The 20,000-nt window shown below is 59.9% G+C and overlaps 2 non-coding genes across 2 annotated transcripts in view; both read right to left on the bottom strand.

Moving 5' to 3' along the window:
• Positions 1–5, bottom strand: part of LOC131866657 (5S ribosomal RNA) — a 119-nt gene extending 114 nt beyond the window's left edge. Inside the window, exon 1 of the ribosomal RNA XR_009365258.1 lies at positions 1–5. This exon is cut by the window's left edge and continues 114 nt beyond it. This is a non-coding gene — a ribosomal RNA (5S ribosomal RNA).
• Positions 6–5,920: 5,915 nt separating this feature from the next.
• On the bottom strand, positions 5,921–6,039 carry LOC131866677 (5S ribosomal RNA). The gene has a single exon (XR_009365277.1). It is a non-coding gene; the product is annotated as a 5S ribosomal RNA (ribosomal RNA).
• Positions 6,040–20,000: the final 13,961 nt, after the last annotated feature.

Raw genomic sequence — 20,000 nt, 5'->3', positions numbered from 1 at the left:
CACCCGTTATGAGCTTGTCGCAGTGTGTACTTAGCAAACCGCGACCCACGTGCGAATCCACCCCGGCCACCCACCCCCGTCGAGGTGCACACCCTCCCTCGCGAAGTGCGCCCCGTTCGCCAAGTGTGAGCCCTGCCCGGGTGCGCGCACCTTGCTAGGGCGTCGGGTGTGCACCCGGCCCGGCCTACGTGCGTGCACCTGGACGGGGCGTCGTGTGCGTGCAGTGTCCCGTCTGCAACGCGGTGCCCACACACCACCTCGGGCGCAACGACCTGCGCTCACATGTGGGCCGAGTGCACCTTGGTGCATGTTCGGGGCGCCTCGGGTGCACGCTCGATCTTGCCCCGGTGCACCAAGGCGCTCGGTTTGCCCCGGGTGCGCACTTGGTGCAAGGTGGGCACCCAAAATAGGGATCAAGCACCAAAACACAAGTTTCGGGATGCAAAATGGGACCCAAGGACCACAAATGCGTTCCAAGACCCATGATGGGTCCACGAGAACAAAAATGTGTTCCGAGACTTAATAAACAAATATTGGGTTTTAGGAGAAGAAACATGCTCTGATGCCCAAAACGAGAATCGACCCCGAAAAGGCCACAGGCCAAAAGTGGGATGCGAGACAAAAAAAAATGGGACCCGAGGACCAAAATTGGGTTCCCAGGTCGAAGACAGGGCAACCGGACAAGAAACGACCTCTAAGGCTCGAAATGAGTCCCGACGACTAAAACTTGACAAGAAGCACCCATCAGGCACCCAACTCGACACCCATGGGATGCCGACCCACCCGGGCTTCCACCTAGCACACCTTGGCACCCACCCACCCTCGCACCCAACCTCGCACCCAACTTAGCACCTTTGAACCCACATTGGCACTCACCCTGACCCTGGCACCTTGGAACCCACATTGGCACTCACCTTGACCCTGGCACCCACCTTTGCACTCACCTTGGGACCCACCCTGGCTCCCACCTCGGCACCCACCCAGACACCCACCTTGGTTCCTTGGCACCCACCTTGGATCCTTGGCACCCACCCCGACACCCACCTTGGCACGCAACTTGGCTACTTGCCACCCACCTTGGCTCCTTGACGCCCACCCCGACAACCACCCCGTGACCTACCCTGGCTAGGGTTGGTGCACACCCACCCTGGTGCCCACCTTGGCACCCACCCCATGACCCACCTTGGCACGCACCTTAGTACCCACCCCGTTACCCACCCTAGGACCCACCCCGTGACCCACCTTGGCCAGGGTGGGTGCCTTGGTGCGCACAACTTGCCTGGGCTGCACACCAGGGCGGGCTCAAGATGGCACCCGCGTTCCGTTTTTTTCACTATCTTTCAAAACGGAAATTTTAAAATCTCGTTTTTTTTTTTTTTTTGCCTTTTATGGAAATTAGTGAAGGCAGCGCATCAAAGGTGCGCAATGCTGGTGCGAACCCGGGAGCGCTCCGATGTGTGCTCCAAGGTGCGGCGTGCACGAAGTCCGAGCCCGGCTTGCCCCGGGTGCGCACCTCGCGTGCACCTTCGCCGGGGTGAGCACCTTGGCTGGGTTGCGCGCCCTGGTGCGCACCAAGGAGCGCTCTGAAGTGTGCTCCAAGGTGCGGCGTGCACGAAGTCGGAGCTCGGTTTGCCCCGGGTGTGCACCTCGGGTGCGCACCTCGCGTGCACCTTCGCTGCGGTGGGCACCTTGGCTGGGTTGCGCGCCTTGGTGGGCACCATGCAGTGCACGAAGTCGGAGCCCGGTTTGCCCCGGGCGCGCACCTCCGCCAGGGTGGGCACCTTGGTGCGCACAACTTGCCTGGGCTGCGCACCAGGAAGGGCTCAAGATGGCACCCGCGTTCCGTTTTTTTCACTATCTTTCAGAACGGAAATTTTAAAATATCGTTTTTTTTTGCCTTTTCTGGAAATTAGTGAAGGCAGCGCATCAAAGGTGCGCAACGCTGGTGCGAACCTGGGAGCGCTCCGATGTGTGCTCCAAGGTGCGGCGTGCACGAAGTCGGAGCCCGGTTTGCCCCGGGTGCGCCCTGGTGGGCACCATGGTGCGCACCAAGGAGCGCTCCGAAGTGTGCTCCAAGGTGCGGCCTGCACGAAGTCGGAGCCCGGTTTGCCCCGGGTGTGCACCGCGGGTGGGCACCTTGGTGCGCATGCCTTGCCTGGGCTGCGCACCAGGGCGGGCTCAAGATGGCACCCGCGTTCCGTTTTTTTCACTATCTTTCAAAACGGAAATTTTAAAATCTCATTTTTTTTTGCCTTTTCTGGAAATTAGTGAAGGCAGCGCATCAAAGGTGCGCACCTCGCTGCCCACCACGGTGCGCAACGCCGGTGGGCACCCGGGAGTGCTTCGAAGTGTGCTCCAAGGTGCTGCGTGCACGTTGTCGGAGCCCGGTTTGCCCCGGGTGCGCACCTCGCGTGCACCTTCGTCGGGGTGGGCACCTTGGCTGGGTTTGCCCCGGCTGCGCTCCGAAGCGGGGTTATTGGAGCGCCGCCTCTTTTTTTGTCGGAGCGTTTGGTGGGGTTTCTCGCATTGGCTCTTCCCAGGCCCGGTTGCCACCCTGGCGCGCACGAAGTCGGAAGTAGGGTTAATTGCCCGGGTGCGCACCTTTGCCAGGGTGGGCACCTTACCTGGGCTGTGCACCCGGGCGGGCTCAAGATGGCACCCGCGTTCCGTTTTTTTCACTATCTTTCAAAACGGAAATTTTAAAATCTCCTCTTTTTTTTGCCTTTTCTGGAAATTAGTGAAGGCAGCGCATCAAAGGTGCGCACCTCGCTGCCCACCTTGGTGTGCTCTGAGGTGCGCACCCGGGAGCGCTACGAAGTGTGCTCCAAGGTGCGGCGTGCACGTTGTCGGAGCCCGGTTTGCCCCGGGTGCGCACCTCGCCTGCACCTTGGCCGGGGTGGGCACCCTGGCTGGGTTTGCCCAGGGTGCGCTCCGAAGCGGGGTTACTGGAGCGCCCCCTCTTTTTTTGTCAGAGCGTTTGGTGGGGTTTCTCGCATTGGCTCTTCCCAGGCCCGGTTGTTGGGTGCGCTCCCACCCTGGCGCGCGCGAAGTTGGAAGTTGGGTTAATTGCCCGGGCGCGCACCTTCGCCAGGGTGGGCACCTTGGTGCGCACACCTTGGCTGGGCTGCGCACCAGGGCGGGCTCAAGATGGCACCAGCATTCCCTTTTTCTCACTATCTTTCAAAACGGAAATTTTAAAATCTCGTTTTCTTTTGCCTTTTATGGAAATTAGTGAAGGCATCGCATCAAAGGTGCGCACCTCGCTGCCCACCTTGGTGTGCTCCGAGGTGCCCACCACGGTGCGCTCTGAGGTGCCCACCACGGTGCGCAACGCCGGTGCGAACCCGGGAGCGCCCCGATGTGTGCTCCAAGGTGCGGCGTGCACGAAGCCGGACCCCGGTTTGCCCCGGGTGCGCACCTCGCGTGCACCTTGGTGCGCACACCTTGGCTGGGTTGCGCGGCCTGGTGGGCACCATGGTGCGCACCAAGGAGCGCTCCGAAGTGTGCTCCAAGGTGCGGCGTGCACGAAGTCCTAGCCCGGTTTGCCCCGGGTGCGCACCTTCGCCGCGGTGGGCACCATGGCGTGCACGAAGTCGGAGCCCGGTTTGCCCCGGGTGCGCACCTCGCGTGCACCTTCGCCGGGGTGGGCACCTCGGCTGGGTTGCGCGCCCTGGTGCGCACCAAGGAGCGCTCCGAAGTGTGCTCCAAGGTGCGGCGTGCACGAAGTCGGAGCCCGGTTTGCCCCGGGTGCGCACCTTCGCCGCGGTGGGCACCCTGGTGCGCACCATGGCGTGCACGAAGTCGGAGCCCGGTTTGCCCCGGGTGCGCACCTCGCGTGCACCTTCGGCGGGGTTGCGCGCCCTGGTGCGCACCAAGGAGCGCTCCGAAGTGTGCTCCAAGGTGCGGCGTGCACGAAGTCGGAGCCCGGTTTGCCCCGGGTGCGCACCTCGCGTGCACCTTCGGCGGGGTTGCGCGCCCTGGTGGGCACCATGGTGCGCACCAAGGAGCGCTCCGAAGTGTGCTCCAAGGTGCGGCGTGCACGAAGTCGGAGCCCGGTTTGCCCCGGGTGCGCACCTCGCGTGCACCTTCGCCGCGGTGGGCACCATGGCGTGCACGAAGTCGGAGCCCGGTTTGCCCCGGGTGCGCACCTCGCGTGCACCTTCGCCGGGGTGGGCACCTCGGCTGGGTTGCGCGCCCTGGTGCGCACCAAGGAGCGCTCCGAAGTGTGCTCCAAGGTGCGGCGTGCACGAAGTCGGAGCCCGGTTTGCCCCGGGTGCGCACCTCGCGTGCACCTTCGCCGCGGTGGGCACCATGGCGTGCACGAAGTCGGAGCCCGGTTTGCCTCGGGTGCGCACCCCGCGTGCACCTTCGCCGGGGTGGGCACCTCGGCTGGGTTGCGCGCCCTGGTGCGCACCAAGGAGCGCTCCGAAGTGTGCTCCAAGGTGCGGCGTGCACGAAGTCGGAGCCCGGTTTGCCCCGGGTGCGCACCTCGCGTGCACCTTCGCCGCGGTGGGCACCTTGGCTGGGTTGGGCACCATTGAGCGCTCCGAAGTGTGCTCCAAGGTGCGCACCATGGCCCTCCAAGGTGCGCAGCATGGCGTGCACGAAGTCGGAGCCCGGTTTGCCCCGGGTGCGCACCTCGCGTGCACCTTCGCCAGGGTGGGCACCTCGGTGCGCACACCTTCTCAATGTTTTCTTGCCTTTTCTGGAAATTGGTGAAGGCAGCGCATCAAAGGTGCGCACCTCGGTGTGCTCCGAGGTGCGAACCCGAGAGCGCTCCGAGGTGCCCACGAAGTCGAAAGTCGGGTTAATTGCATTGTTTTCCCCGGGTGCGCTCCGAGGTGCGCAACATCGGTGCGCACCAAGGAGGGCTCCGAAGTGTGCTCCAAGGTGCGCACGATTCGGAGCTCGGTTTGCCCGGGGTGCGCACACCTTGGCTGGGTTGCGCACCCTTTGTGCGCTCCAAGGTGCGCACGAAGTCGGAGCTCGGTTTGCCCCGGGTGCGCACCTTCGCCAGGGTGCGCACCTTGATGCGCACGCCTTGGCTGGGCTGCGCACCTTGGTGGGCGCCATGGTGCGCACCTTTCGTGCGCTCCAAGGTGCGCACGAAGTCGGAGCTCGGTTTGCCCCGGGTGCGCACCTTGGTGGGCGCCATGGTGCACTCCGAGGTGCCCAAGATTGGTGCGCAACAAGGAGCGCTCCGAAGTGCGCTCCAAGGTGCGCAGGTGCGCGCGAAGTCGAAAGTTGGGTTAATTGTCCGGTTTGCCTCGGGTGCGCACCTTGCGTGCACCTTCGCCAGGGTGGGCGCCTTGGTGCGCACACCTTGGCTGGGCTGCGCACCCGGGCGCGCACACCTTGGCACCCGCGTTTCCTTCATTTTAAATTTTTTTTTTTTACAATCTCTCAAGTGGGAAATTCTATAATCTCAACTTTTTTTGCCTTTTCAGGAAACTTTTGAATGGAGCGCATCATTGGTGCGCTCCGAAGTGTGCTCCAAGGTGCGCACCTCTGGTGTGCTCCAAAGCTCTCTCCAGCTGCGTGCACCTGCCCCGGCCGCGCACCCGGCCCCGCCCAGCTTCGCTCACCTGTCCCGGGCGTCTGGTGCGGAACCTTAGAGTAAGAAACATCACCGTGCACCTTGGCCAACGTGCGCGACTCGACCGAGCGCGCACTGGCCGAGGTGCACACCGATTTCACCTGGGTGCGCGCGCAGCACCTCGGGCGCACCGGGGTGCGCGCACAACGCCCGGGTTGCACCGTGGCCTGTGTGCTCGGGGCGCCTCGGGTGCGCGCTCGGTGTCGCCCCCGCGCGCGCGGTAGTGCGGGCAGCGCACCCCGGCCCGGCCCGGCCCCGACGAGAACGCAAACGGGCAAAAGGTTTATTCAAATAGCATTGCGACGCCCGGCGAAAAACTAAGAAAGGGTGCAACACCGGGACTTCCCGGGAGGTCACCCATCCCAGTACTACTCCGGCCCAAGCGCGCTTAATTGCGGAGTTCTGATGGGATCCGGTGCACTAACGCTGGTATGATCGCACCCGTTATGAGCTTGTCGCAGTGTGTACTTAGCAAACCGCGACCCACGTGCGAATCCACCCCGGCCACCCACCCCCGTCGAGGTGCACACCCTCCCTCGCGAAGTGCGCCCCGTTCGCCAAGTGTGAGCCCTGCCCGGGTGCGCGCACCTTGCTAGGGCGTCGGGTGTGCACCCGGCCCGGCCTACGTGCGTGCACCTGGACGGGGCGTCGTGTGCGTGCAGTGTCCCGTCTGCAACGCGGTGCCCACACACCACCTCGGGCGCAACGACCTGCGCTCACATGTGGGCCGAGTGCACCTTGGTGCATGTTCGGGGCGCCTCGGGTGCACGCTCGATCTTGCCCCGGTGCACCAAGGCGCTCGGTTTGCCCCGGGTGCGCACTTGGTGCAAGGTGGGCACCCAAAATAGGGATCAAGCACCAAAACACAAGTTTCGGGATGCAAAATGGGACCCAAGGACCACAAATGCATTCCAAGACCCATGATGGGTCCACGAGAACAAAAATGTGTTCCGAGACTTAATAAACAAATATTGGGTTTTAGGAGAAGAAACATGCTCTGATGCCCAAAACGAGAATCGACCCCGAAAAGGCCACAGGCCAAAAGTGGGATGCGAGACAAAAAAAAATGGGACCCGAGGACCAAAATTGGGTTCCCAGGTCGAAGACAGGGCAACCGGACAAGAAACGACCTCTAAGGCTCGAAATGAGTCCCGACGACTAAAACTTGACAAGAAGCACCCATCAGGCACCCAACTCGACACCCATGGGATGCCGACCCACCCGGGCTTCCACCTAGCACACCTTGGCACCCACCCACCCTCGCACCCAACCTCGCACCCAACTTAGCACCTTTGAACCCACATTGGCACTCACCCTGACCCTGGCACCTTGGAACCCACATTGGCACTCACCTTGACCCTGGCACCCACCTTTGCACTCACCTTGGGACCCACCCTGGCTCCCACCTCGGCACCCACCCAGACACCCACCTTGGTTCCTTGGCACCCACCTTGGATCCTTGGCACCCACCCCGACACCCACCTTGGCACGCAACTTGGCTACTTGCCACCCACCTTGGCTCCTTGACGCCCACCCCGACAACCACCCCGTGACCTACCCTGGCTAGGGTTGGTGCACACCCACCCTGGTGCCCACCTTGGCACCCACCCCATGACCCACCTTGGCACGCACCTTAGTACCCACCCTGTTACCCACCCTAGGACCCACCCCGTGACCCACCTTGGCCAGGGTGGGTGCACCCACCCTGGTGCCCACCTTGGCACCCACCCATCCTAGCACCCAGCCTGTGACCGGGCTTGGAACCCAACCTTGCACCCGTCTTGGCCAGTGTGGGTGCGCACCCATCCTGGCACCCACGTTGTGACACACCCTTTAACCCACGCACCCTAGCAGCCACGTTGGCACCCACCTTGGAACACAACCTAGCAACTTGGCACCCACCCCGTGACCCACCTTGGCATCCACCATAGCAGTCGCCCACTTGGCACCCACCTTGGAACCCAAGTTGGCACCCACCTCGGCACCCACCTTGACACTTGTGGACCCACCTTGCCACTCACCCTAGCATCGACCCATCCTAGCACCCACCCTGGCACCTTTGCACCCTAGCACTCACCCATCCTAGCACCTAACCTGTGACCCACCTTGACACTCACCCTCGCACCCACCTTGGAACCCAACCTAGCACCCACCCACCCTGACACCAACCCTAGCACCTACCCACCCTTGCACCCACCCTGTGACCCATCTTGGCACCCACCCATCCTACCACTCAACCTATCACCCACCTTCTCACCCACCTTGGCATCCACCTTAGCACCCACCCACACTGGCACCTTGGCACCCACCTCGGGCAAGGTGGGTGCACACCCACCCTGACACCCAATTTAGAACCAACCGAGCATGTTACCCACCTTGGCACCCACATTGCAGCCCACCCTAGTACCCACCCTATGACCCACATTGGCATCCACACCCTAGCACCCAGGCACCTCGACACCCGCCTTGACACGCACCCTAGCACTAAACCTGTGACCCACCTTGGAACTCACCCTAGAACCCACCCACCCTGTGAACCACCTTGGCATCCACCTTAGCACCCACCCACCTTGGCACCCACTCTAGCACTCACCCATCCTAACACCCAACTTGTTACCCACCTTGGCACCCGCCCTCGCGTCCACCTTGAAACCCACCCTAGCACCCACCCACGCAGGAGCCCACCTTGGCACCCAACCTAACACCCACGCATCCTGGCACCCAACTTGTGACCCACCTTGGAACCCACCCTAGTACCCACCTTTGAACCCACTATATCACCAACCCACCTTGGCACCCACCCTATGACCCTCTTTGGAATCCACCCTAGCACGCACCCACCCTGGCACCCACCATGGAGCGCACCCTAGCACCCACCCACCTCGGCACGCACCTCAACACCCACCTTGGTGTGCGCACTGCGCCAACCTCTCAAAGACCCTATGTGGTGCGCTCCAAAGTGTACACCTTTGGTGCGCTCCAAGGTGCGCACCTTTGGTGCACACCGAGGTGCACACCAAAGTGTGCACCGAGGTGAGCACCAAAGTGCACTCCAAGGTGCACACCAAGGCGTGCACCTTTGGTGCGGTCAATGCAAACGAATTCGGAAGTTGGGGTCGATGTCCTAATCGCTGCTGCAGACTACACGTATGAGAATCGGACAAATAGCTTTATATAGGGGAGGTGTTGCGTTTGATGGGTCGACTCCCCTGGTTGTGTGCACTGCACCAACTTCAAAGACCCTGTCTTGTTTAAGAAGTCAAAAGTTGGGGTGGATGTCCTAATCATTGCTGCAGTCTACGCATGTATGAGAATCAGACAAATAGCTTATATAGGGGAGGTGTTGCATTCGGTGGGTTGACTCCCCTGGTTGTGCGCACTGCGCCAACCTCAAAGACCCCGCATAGCAGAAGAAGTCGGAAGTCGGATTTTGGTGAGCACCAAGGCGTGCACCTTTGGTGCGGTCAACGCAGACGAATTCAGAAGTTGGGGTGGATGTCCTAATCGTTGTTGCAGGCTACACATGTATGAGAATCAGACAAATAGCTTATATAGGGGAGGTGTTGGGTTTGATGGGTCAACTCCCTTGGTTGTGCGCATTACGCCAACCTCAAAGACCTTGTTTTCGTTAAGAAGTCAAAAGTTGGGGTCAATGTCCTAATGGCTCCTGTAGGCTACACATGTATGAGAATCGGACAAATAGCTTATATAGGGGAGGTGTTGGGTTTGATGGGTCGACTCCCCTGGTTGTGCGCATTACGTCAACCTCAAAGACCTTGTTTTCGTTAAGAAGTCAAAAGTTGGGGTCGATGTCCTAATTGCTCCTGTAGACTACACATGTATGAGAATCAGACAAATAGCTTATATAGGGGAGGTGTTGGGTTTGATGGGTTGACTCCCCTAGTTGTTCGCATTACACCAACCTCAAAGACCTTGTTTTCGTTTAGAAGCCGAAAGTTGGGGTCGATGTCCTAATTGCTCCTGCAGGCTACGCATGTATGAGAATCAGACAAATAGCTTATATAGGGGAGGTGTTGGGTTTGATGGGTCGACTCCCCTGGTTGTGCGCATTGCGCCAACCTCAAAGACCCTGCATTGCGGATGAAGTCGAAAGTCAGAGTTTGGTGTGCTACAAGGTGTGGTCGAAGGTGCTCACCTAGGTGTGCACCTTTGGAGCGCAGGAAAAGTGCCCTCCAAAAGTGCGCACCTTTGGAGTGCACAAAAGTGCCCTCCAAAAGTGCGCACCTTTGGAGCGCACAAAAGTGCCCTCCAAAAAGTGCCCTCCAAAAGTGCGCACCTTTGGAGCGCACAAAAGTGCCCTCCAAAAAGTGCCCTCCAAAAGTGCGCACCTTTGGAGTGCAGAAAAGTGCCCTCCAAAAAGTGCCCTCCAAAAGTGTGCACCTTTGGAGTGCACAAAAGTGCCCTCCAAAAGTGCGCACCTTTGGAGCGCAGAAAAGTGCCCTCCAAAAAGTGCCCTCCAAAAGTGCGCACCTTTGGAGCGCAGAAAAGTGCCCTCCAAAAAGTGCCCTCCAAAAGTGCGCACCTTTGGAGCGCAGAAAAGTGCCCTCCAAAAAGTGCCCTCCAAAAGTGCGCACCTTTGGAGCGCAGAAAAGTGCCCTCCAAAAGTGCGCACCTTTGGAGCGCACAAAAGTGCCCTCCAAAAAGTGCCCTCCAAAAGTGCGCACCTTTGGAGCGCACAAAAGTGCCCTCCAAAAGTGCGCACCTTTGGAGCGCACAAAAGTGCCCTCCAAAAGTGCGCACTTTTGGTGCGCACCAAGGCGCTGGTTCGGTCGTTGCAGGCGAGTTCGGAAGTTGGGGTCGATGTCCTGAGCAGAGGTGCAAACTACACAGGTGTCGGAATCGGACAAATAGCTTATATAGGGGAGGTGTATGCTTCGATGGGTCGACTCCCCAGGTTGAGCGCACCGCGCCAACCTCAAAGACCCTACGGTATGGATGAAGTCGGAAGTTGGGTCCGATGACCGATTCGATTAGTAGGTATGCTCATGAGGTCGGAATTTGGGTCCGATGACCTGCCATGTGCAGGAAGGCGAATGTTGGCACTGTGCGTTGCAAGGTGCACACCAAGGTGCTGGTGCGGTCTTTTTAGTCGAGTTCGGAAGTTGGGGTCGATGTCCTGATCGGAGGTGCAAGCTACACAGGTGTGGGAATCGGACAAATAGCTTATATAGGGGAGGTGTATGCTTCGTTGGGTCGACTCCCCGGGTTGAGCGCACCGCGCCAACCTCAAAGACCCTACGGTATGGATGAAGTCGGAAGTTGGGTCCGATGACCGATTCGATATGTAGGCATACTCGCGAGGTCGGAATTTGGGTCCGATGACCTGCCATGTGCAGGAAGGCGAATGTTGGCACTGTGCGTTGCAAGGTGCGCACCAAGGCGCTGGTTCGGTCGTTGCAGGCGAGTTCGGAAGTTGGGGTCGATGTCCTGATCGGAGGTGCAAACTACACAGGTGTGGGAATCGGACAAATAGCTTATATAGGGGAGGTGTATGCTTCGTTGGGTCGACTCCCCGGGTTGAGCGCACCGCGCCAACCTCAAAGACCCTACGGTATGGATGAAGTCGGAAGTTGTGTCCGATGACCGATTCGATATGTAGGCATACTCGCGAGGTCGGAATTTGGGTCCGATGACCTGCCATGTGCAGGAAGGCGAATGTTGGGACTGTGCGTCGCAAGGTGCGCACCAAGGCGCTGGTGCCGTCGTTGCAGTCGAGTTCGGAAGTTGGGGTCGATGTCCTGGTCAGAGGTGCAAACTACACAGGTGTGGGAATCGGACAAATAGCTTATATAGGGGAGGTGTATGCTTCGATGGGTCGACTCCCCGGGTTGAGCGCACCGCGCCAACCTCAAAGACCCTACAGTATGGATGAAGTCGGAAGTTGGGTCCGATGACCGATTCGATACGTAGGCATATTGGCGAGGTCTGAATTTGTGTCCGATGACCTGCCATGCGCAGGAAGGCGGAATTTGGGTCCGATGACCGAGTTGATGGCGTGCCATGCGCAGAAAGGCGGAATTTGGGTCCGATGACCGAGTTGATGTTGATGGCCCGCCATGCACAGGAAGGCGGAATTTGGGTCCGATGACCGATTTGAAGGCGTGCCATGCGCAGAAAGGCGGAGTTTGGGTCCGATGACCGAGTTGATATTGATGGCCCGCCATGCGCAGGAAGGCGGAATTTGGGTCCGATGACCTGACATACGCATGGAGTCCGACTCGGGGGCCGATGTTCGATTCGATGACTTGCATTGTGGGTAAAGTCGGAAGTTGTGGTCTTTGACCCGATTCGATGACCAGACTTCGGCTGCTTGAGAATCGGACAAATAACTTATATAGGGGAGGTAGTGTTCTCGAGCATCCTCCCCCCGTGCCCGTTTATGTCGATTGATGCTGGTGCTCGACTGGTTGGAGCGCTCGGATGCAAAAATCTTGCACCAGGATTTATCGATTGTGATGGACACGGCAAGTCTCCTGATTGCTATGCAGGAGCTCATCGTGAATCTCTATGCGGCCTTGGTATGGACTCGACCTGCGGAATGGTTCGGCAATGGTAGTCGCTCCAACACGTCCTTGCAATGGCCACAGAGGTGATTCGACTAGAGCTCCAGTCTAGCTTTTGGGTTGCTTGGCGGACTGGTATAGCCGCGATCGAGTTCCGGCCATGAACGTTTTAGATAGCTCTTGGGCTTTCTGGGACGGAAGTCGGAAGTTTGGGCTGTTGTCCGATTTGATGACCATTCTTCGGATGTGTGAGAATCGGACAAATAACTTATATAGGGGACTGTGTTGTCTCACGCAGCCCCCTCCGTGCCCCTCTATCTCGACCGATGTTGGTGCTTGAAAGGGTTGGGATCGCTCGGATTTATAAACGTGCACCACCATTTGTCGAGTGTGAGGGACGCGGCAGGTCTCCTAAATGCTATACGGGCGCTCTCTGAGAATCTCTATCCGGCCTCGACACAGACTAGTCTTGCTGAATGGTTTGGCACTGGTAGTCGATCCAACACGTCGTTGTTGTGGCCGCCTAGGCGATTCGATTCGAGCCCCCGTCTAGCTTTTGGGTTGCTTGGCGGATTTTGCCCTATCCGCAAGTGAGCTCGGTCCCTAAACGTTCGAGAAACCCGATTGCTATGCGCCGACTCTCTTTCTTGCGAGCCTCCATCTAGCTTTTGGGTCTCTACGGAACGGAAGTCGGAATCTGGGACCGTTGTTTGATTCGACGAGGCAGACTACGGTTGTGCGAGAATCGGACAAATAACTTATATAGGGGAGGTGTTGACTGGAGCATTCTCCCCCGTGCCCCTCTAACTCGACCAATGCTGGCGCTCGAACGGTGGTAGCGCTCGGATTTTCGTTGAGCGCCAGCATTGGTCGATTTAGAGGGGCATGCGAGATTCCCGAATGCTATGCGAGGGCTCTAACGGAAATGTCTATTGGTTTCGGTATGGATGCAATTGCGAGTGGTTCGGCAAAGGTAGTCGTTCCGATGCGTCCATGTCGTGGCCAAATCGATAATTCGATTTGAGCCCTCGTATAGCATTTGGGTCTCTCGATGTGATTCCGCATTCCAGTCCCTTTGGGCACTGCTTGAGCCGCATCCCAGGGGGTTCCCTTCCCAATAATCTGCCTCGCAACCCGATTGCTATGCGGTGAGGCTCCTCGGCCGCCTCGGAACTATCTGTGTATCAGACGCATCGCGGGATAAGGGGTTGGCAACGGTAGTCGCCCCAAGCGCGTCCGATGCTTGGACCATTCCGAGGCGGCCCTGAAGCCTCTTCCGTCTAGCCGTTGGGTCCTTCTCGCCGCATCCCTTGCCTCGCACCCCGATTGCTATGCGGTGAGGCTCCTCGGCCGCCTTGGAACTATCTGTGTATCAGACGCATCGCGGGATAAGGGGTTGTCACTGGTAGTCGCCCCAAGCGCGTCCGATGCTTGGACCATTCCGAGGCGGCCCTGAAGCCTCTTCCGTCTAGCCGTTGGGTCCTTCTCGCCGCATCCCTCGACTCGCACCCCGATTGCTATGCGGTGAGGCTCCTCGGCCGCCTTGGAACTATCTGTGTATCGGACGCGTCGCGGGATAAGGGGTTGTCACTGGTAGTCGCCCCAAGCGCGTCCGATGCTTGGACCATTCCGAGGCGGCCCTGAAGCCTCTTCCGTCTAGCCGTTGGGTCCTTCTCGCCGCATCCCTCGCCTCGCACCCCGATTGCTATGCGGTGAGGCTCCTCGGCCGCCTTGGAACTATCTGTGTATCGGACGCGTCGCGGGATAAGGGGTTGTCACTGGTAGTCGCCCCAAGCGCGTGCGATGCATGGACCATTCCCAGGCGGCCCTGAAGCCTCTTCCGTCTAGCCGTTGGGTCCTTCTCGCCGCATCCCTCGCCTCGCACCCCGATTGCTATGCGGTGAGGCTCCTCGGCCGCCTTGGAACTATCTGTGTATCGGACGCGTCGCGGGATAAGGGGTTGTCACTGGTAGTCGCCCCAAGCGCGTCCGATGCTTGGACCATTCCGAGGCGGCCCTGAAGCCTCTTCCGTCTAGCCGTTGGGTCCTTCTCGCCGCATCCCTCGCCTCGCACCCCGATTGCTATGCGGTGAGGCTCCTCGGCCGCCTTGGAACTATCTATGTATCGGACGCGTCGCGGGATAAGGGGTTGTCACTGGTAGTCGCCCCAAGCGCGTCCGATGCTTGGACCATTCCGAGGCGGCCCTGAAGCCTCTTCCGTCTAGCCGTTGGGTCCTTCTCGCCGCATCCCTCGCCTCGCACCCCGATTGCTATGCGGTGAGGCTCCTCGGCCGCCTTGGAACTATCTGTGTATCGGACGCGTCGCGGGATAAGGGGTTGTCACTGGTAGTCGCCCCAAGCGCGTCCGATGCTTGGACCATTCCGAGGCGGCCCTGAAGCCTCTTCCGTCTAGCCGTTGGGTCCTTCTCGCCGCATCCCTCGCCTCGCACCCCGATTGCTATGCGGTGAGGCTCCTCGGCCGCCTTGGAACTATCTGTGTATCGGACGCATCGCGGGATAAGGGGTTGTCACTGGTAGTCGCCCCAAGCGCGTCCGATGCTTGGACCATTCCGAGGCGGCCCTGAAGCCTCTTCCGTCTAGCCGTTGGGTCCTTCTCGCCGCATCCCTCGCCTCGCACCCCGATTGCTATGCGGTGAGGCTCCTCGGCCGCCTTGGAACTATCTGTGTATCGGACGCGTCGCGGGATAAGGGGTTGTCACTGGTAGTCGCCCCAAGCGCGTCCGATGCTTGGACCATTCCGAGGCGGCCCTGAAGCCTCTTCCGTCTAGCCGTTGGGTCCTTCTCGCCGCATCCCTCGCCTCGCACCCCGATTGCTATGCGGTGAGGCTCCTCGGCCGCCTTGGAACTATCTGTGTATCGGACGCGTCGCGGGATAAGGGGTTGTCACTGGTAGTCGCCCCAAGCGCGTCCGATGCTTGGACCATTCCGAGGCGGACCTGAAGCCTCTTCCGTCTAGCCGTTGGGTCCTTCTCGCCGCATCCCTCGCCTCGCACCCCGATTGCTATGCGGTGAGGCTCCTCGGCCGCCTTGGAACTATCTGTGTATCGGACGCGTCGCGGGATAAGGGGTTGTCACTGGTAGTCGCCCCAAGCGCGTCCGATGCTTGGACCATTCCGAGGCGGCCCTGAAGCCTCTTCCGTCTAGCCGTTGGGTCCTTCTTGCCGCATCCCTCGCCTCGCACCCCGATTGCTATGCGGTGAGGCTCCTCGGCCGCCTTGGAACTATCTGTGTATCGGACGCGTCGCGGGATAAGGGGTTGTCACTGGTAGTCGCCCCAAGCGCGTCCGATGCTTGGACCATTCCGAGGCGGCCCTGAAGCCTCTTCCGTCTAGCCGTTGGGTCCTTCTCGCCGCATCCCTCGCCTCGCACCCCGATTGCTATGCGGTGAGGCTCCTCGGCCGCCTTGGAACTATCTGTGTATCGGACGCATCGCGGGATAAGGGGTTGTCACTGGTAGTCGCCCCAAGCGCGTCCGATGCTTGGACCATTCCGAGGCGGCCCTGAAGCCTCTTCCGTCTAGCCGTTGGGTCCTTCTCGCCGCATCCCTCGCCTCGCACCCCGATTGCTATGCGGTGAGGCTCCTCGGCCGCCTTGGAACTATCTGTGTATCGGACGCGTCGCGGGATAAGGGGTTGTCACTGGTAGTCGCCCCAAGCGCGTCCGATGCTTGGACCATTCCGAGGCGGACCTGAAGCCTCTTCCGTCTAGCCGTTGGGTCCTTCTCGCCGCATCCCTCGCCTCGCACCCCGATTGCTATGCGGTGAGGCTCCTCGGCCGCCTTGGAACTATCTGTGTATCGGACGCGTCGCGGGATAAGGGGTTGTCACTGGTAGTCGCCCCAAGCGCGTCCGATGCTTGGACCATTCCGAGGCGGCCCTGAAGCCTCTTCCGTCTAGCCGTTGGGTCCTTCTCGCCGCATCCCTCGCCTCGCACCCCGATTGCTATGCGGTGAGGCTCCTCGGCCGCCTTGGAACTATCTGTGTATCGGACGCGTCGCGGGATAAGGGGTTGTCACTGGTAGTCGCCCCAAGCGCGTCCGATGCTTGGACCATTCCGAGGCGGACCTGAAGCCTCTTCCCTCTAGCCGTTGGGGCTTTCTCGCCGCATCCCTCGCCTCGCACCCCGATTGCTATTCGGTGAGGCTCCTCGGCCGCCTTGGAACTATCTGTGTATCGGACGCATCGCGGGATAAGGGGTTGGCAGTGGTAGTCGCCCCAAGCGCGTCCGATGCTTGGACCATTCCGAGGCGGCCCTGCAGCCTCTTCCGTCTAGCCGTTGGGGCCATCTCGCTGCATCCCCCACCTCGCACCACGATTGCTATGCGGTGAGGCTCCTTGGCCGCCTCGGAACTATCTGTGTATCGGACGCATCGCGGGATAAGGGGTTGTCACTGGTAGTCGCCCCAAGCGCGTCCGATGCTTGGACTATTCCGAGGCGGCCCTGCAGCCTCTTCCGTCTAGCCGTTGGGGCCATCTCGCCGCATCCCCCAGCTCCTCGGCCGCCTCGGAACTATCTGTGTATCGGACGCATCGCGGGATAAGGGGTTGGCAGTGGTAGTCGCCCCAAGCGCGTTCGATGCTTGGACTATTCCGAGGCGGCCCCGCAGCCTCTTCCGTCTACCCTTTGGGGCCATCTCGCCGCATCCCTCGCCTCGCACCCCGATTGCTATGCGGTGAGGCTCCTCGGCCGCCTGGGAACTATCTTCGTATCGGATGCATCGCGGGATAAGGGGTTGTCACTGGTAGTCGCCCCAAGCGCGTCCGATGCTTGGACTATTCCGAGGCGGCCCTGTGGCCTCTTCCGTCTAGCCGTTGGGGCCATCTCGCCGCATCCCTCACCTCGCACCCCCATTGCTATGCGGTGAGGCTCCTCGGCCGCCTTGGAACTGTCTTCGTATCGGAAGCATCGCGGGATAAGGGGTTGTCACTGGTAGTCGCCCCAAGCGCGTCCGATGCTTGGACTATTCCGAGGCGGCCCTGCAGCCTCTTCCGTCTAGCCGTTGGGGCCATCTCGCCGCATCCCCCACCTCGCACCCGGATTGCTATGCGGTGAGACTCCTCGGCCGCCTTGGAACTATCTTCGTATCGGACGCATCGCGGGATAAGGGGTTGTCACTGGTAGTCGCCCCAAGCGCGTCCGATGCTTGGACTATTCCGACGCGGCCCTGTGGCCTCTTCCGTCTAGCCGTTGGGGCCATCTCGCCGCATCCCCCACCTCGCACCCCGATTGCTATGCGGTGAGGCTCCTCGGCCGCCTTGGAACCATCTTCGTATCGGACGCATCGCGGGATGAGGGGTTGTCACTGGTAGTCGCCCCAAGCGCGTCCGATGCTTGGACCATTCCGAGGCGGCCCTGAAGCCTCTTCCGTCTAGCCGTTGGGGCCTTCCCGCCCCATCCCTCGCCTCGCACCCCCGATTGCTATGCGGTGAGGCTCCTCGGCCGCCTTGGAACCATCTGTGTATCGGACGCATCGCGGGATAAGGGGTTGGCACTGGTAGTCGCCCCAAGCGCGTCCGATGCTTGGAGCATTCCGAGGTGGCCCTGAAGCCTCTTCCGTCTAGCCGTTGGGGCCTTCCCGCCCCATCCCTCGCCTCGCACCCCGATTGATATGCGGTGAGGCTCCTCGGCCGCCTTGGAACTATCTGTGTATCGGACGCATCGCGGGATAAGGGGTTGGCACTGGTAGTCGTCCCAATCGCGTCCGATGCTTGGACCATTCCGAGGCGGCCCTGCAGCCTCTTCCGTTTAGCCGTCGGGGCCTTCCCGCCGCATCCCTCGCCTCGCATCCCGATTCCTATGCGGTGAGTCTTCTCGGCCGCCGCGGAACTATACCTGTTATTGCTACTGCATCCTTCGGCTGGTAACCTCCTCTGCCGCCTTGGAACGTTCTCTTTGTCGGACGCGTCGCGGGATAAGGGGTTGGCACTGGTAGTCGCCCCAAGCGCGCCCGATGCATAGACCGCTCCGAGTTGACCTTGCTTTCAGCCTCTCACATGCATAGACCTCTCTGAGTCGACCCTGCAGCCTCTCACGTTTAGCCTTTGGAATCTCGCCTCACAACATGATTGCTATCCTTGATGCATCCCTTGCCTCGAGCCCTGATTGCTTTCTTGGCTGCATCCCTCCTCTCCTCACAGCCCGGTTGTCATCACTGCTTCATCCGTCGCTTCATGCATTCTGGCTGCTGGGCCCTTCCCACCGCACACCTCGATTGCTATCTCTTCTGCATCACACACCCCGATTGCTATCTCTGCTACATCCCTCGGCTCTCACTTCTGCATCCTTCGCCTCCCACCTCGATTGCTATCAATGCTGCATCCGTAACCTCACACCCCGATTGCTATGCGGGGAGGCTCCTTGGCCGCCTTGGAAATTTCTGTGTGTCGGACGCACCGCGGGATAAGGGGTTGGCACTGGTAGTCGCCCCAAGTGCGCCCGATTCTTAGACCGCTTCGAGGTGACCTCGTAGCCTCTTTCGTCCAGGCTTCCTGCCTTCAACGCCCTTTTTACACCTCGATTGCTATGCGCGGGCTCGTTGGCGTCTATCACCTCTCTGCGAAGAGTGGCACGATGATTGTTGGGGTAAATCGTAGCAGTCCGATCTCTGGCCTTGGGCCATTGTGAGGGCTGATCGATTTCCTGTGCGCATCTCGTGTTCGCCCAGTAACAGACTCGACGACTTGTAATCGGTCTTGTTCCCGATTGTTCCTGGAGGTAGTCTTCGGAACTCTTGGATTTGACCTGTCACTCGAACTGTCCTCTTCCGAGGATGCTTGTGTGTGTGTGCTTGTGCCATTTCCTTGGCGGTATTAACGAGATATTAAAGAGCGGAGTGAGCGCCTCGCCCAGCTATGTTTGGGGCTCTCACTCCCTTACCCGGTGTGCGACCGCTTTGCACGTAGGTTGCGGAGCATCGCAACTCTTTCGATGTTTGGCGGTTGTCTTCCGGTGATGCGTTGGTCCCGAAGTGCACGTTACTAGCATTTCTGCCATTGTTCTCGATCTTTGGCACGTTCCTTCGTTGCAATTGGATATATATCTCCGTTTATACGCGCAGGCTTCTCCCGCCTATTCAGCGCTGTCCCACTCTCAGCACTCTCGTGGTCTCCTTGGCTTCTCTCTCCCGTGAGCGAGCTCTCTTCTCGAGTCTTTTCCATGTCCCATGGAGGTTGCCTTGCGAAATTCGGGCACACAAACGTGACCGGATAAGAGCGGAATTGCCTATGAGGAGAAGCTCACCTTAGGGAGCAGCAATGCCGAGTGTTTCGACAGAGGGTAGAGGGGGCGTTGTTTGGGCGGTTGCACAAAAGAGTGCTACGGTTGCACTGAAGGTTGCTTCTTCGTCTCCGACGAACTCTTCGAGGCAAAAAAGCTTGTATACGGGGTCGAGGTGGGACTGTTCGTGCGAGTTGCGCCACCAAAAGTGCGTAGGGGGCATATACCTGGGAAATGGATGTCTCTGAGTGGCCTTACTCGGTCGCGTGCACGGTGCATTCTCTAACGGCAGGACTGTCGCGAGCATGTGCGGTTCGGATGTTTTCGGGTAAAGGGTTCCGTACGGGATGTTCTTCCCAGGCTCCTGTGAACCGAGACTCTGCATCGTCGTGCTCCAGCTCCCGTGGGTGCTTCATGCCTCGTCGAGCTGTTTGTCGTGGACGATTAAGGCCGAGGCCTTCCTTCGAGAGGGGAATTGTTCAGGCTGGTCGAGGCGGGATTGTTCGTGCGGGGTGCACCACCAAAAGTGCGTAGGGGGCATATGCCTGGGAAATGGATGTCTCTGAGTGGCCTTACTCGGTCGCGTGCACGGTGCACACTCTCACGGTATGACTGTCGCGAGCATCGACGGTGCGGTGGTTTTCG

This window comes from Cryptomeria japonica, unplaced genomic scaffold (genome assembly GCF_030272615.1).
Source record: "Cryptomeria japonica unplaced genomic scaffold, Sugi_1.0 HiC_scaffold_152, whole genome shotgun sequence".
Classification (NCBI taxonomy): Eukaryota; Viridiplantae; Streptophyta; class Pinopsida; order Cupressales; family Cupressaceae; genus Cryptomeria; species Cryptomeria japonica.
Note: the sequence above shows the minus strand (reverse complement) of the source record. Positions and strands in the feature narration are given on the sequence as shown.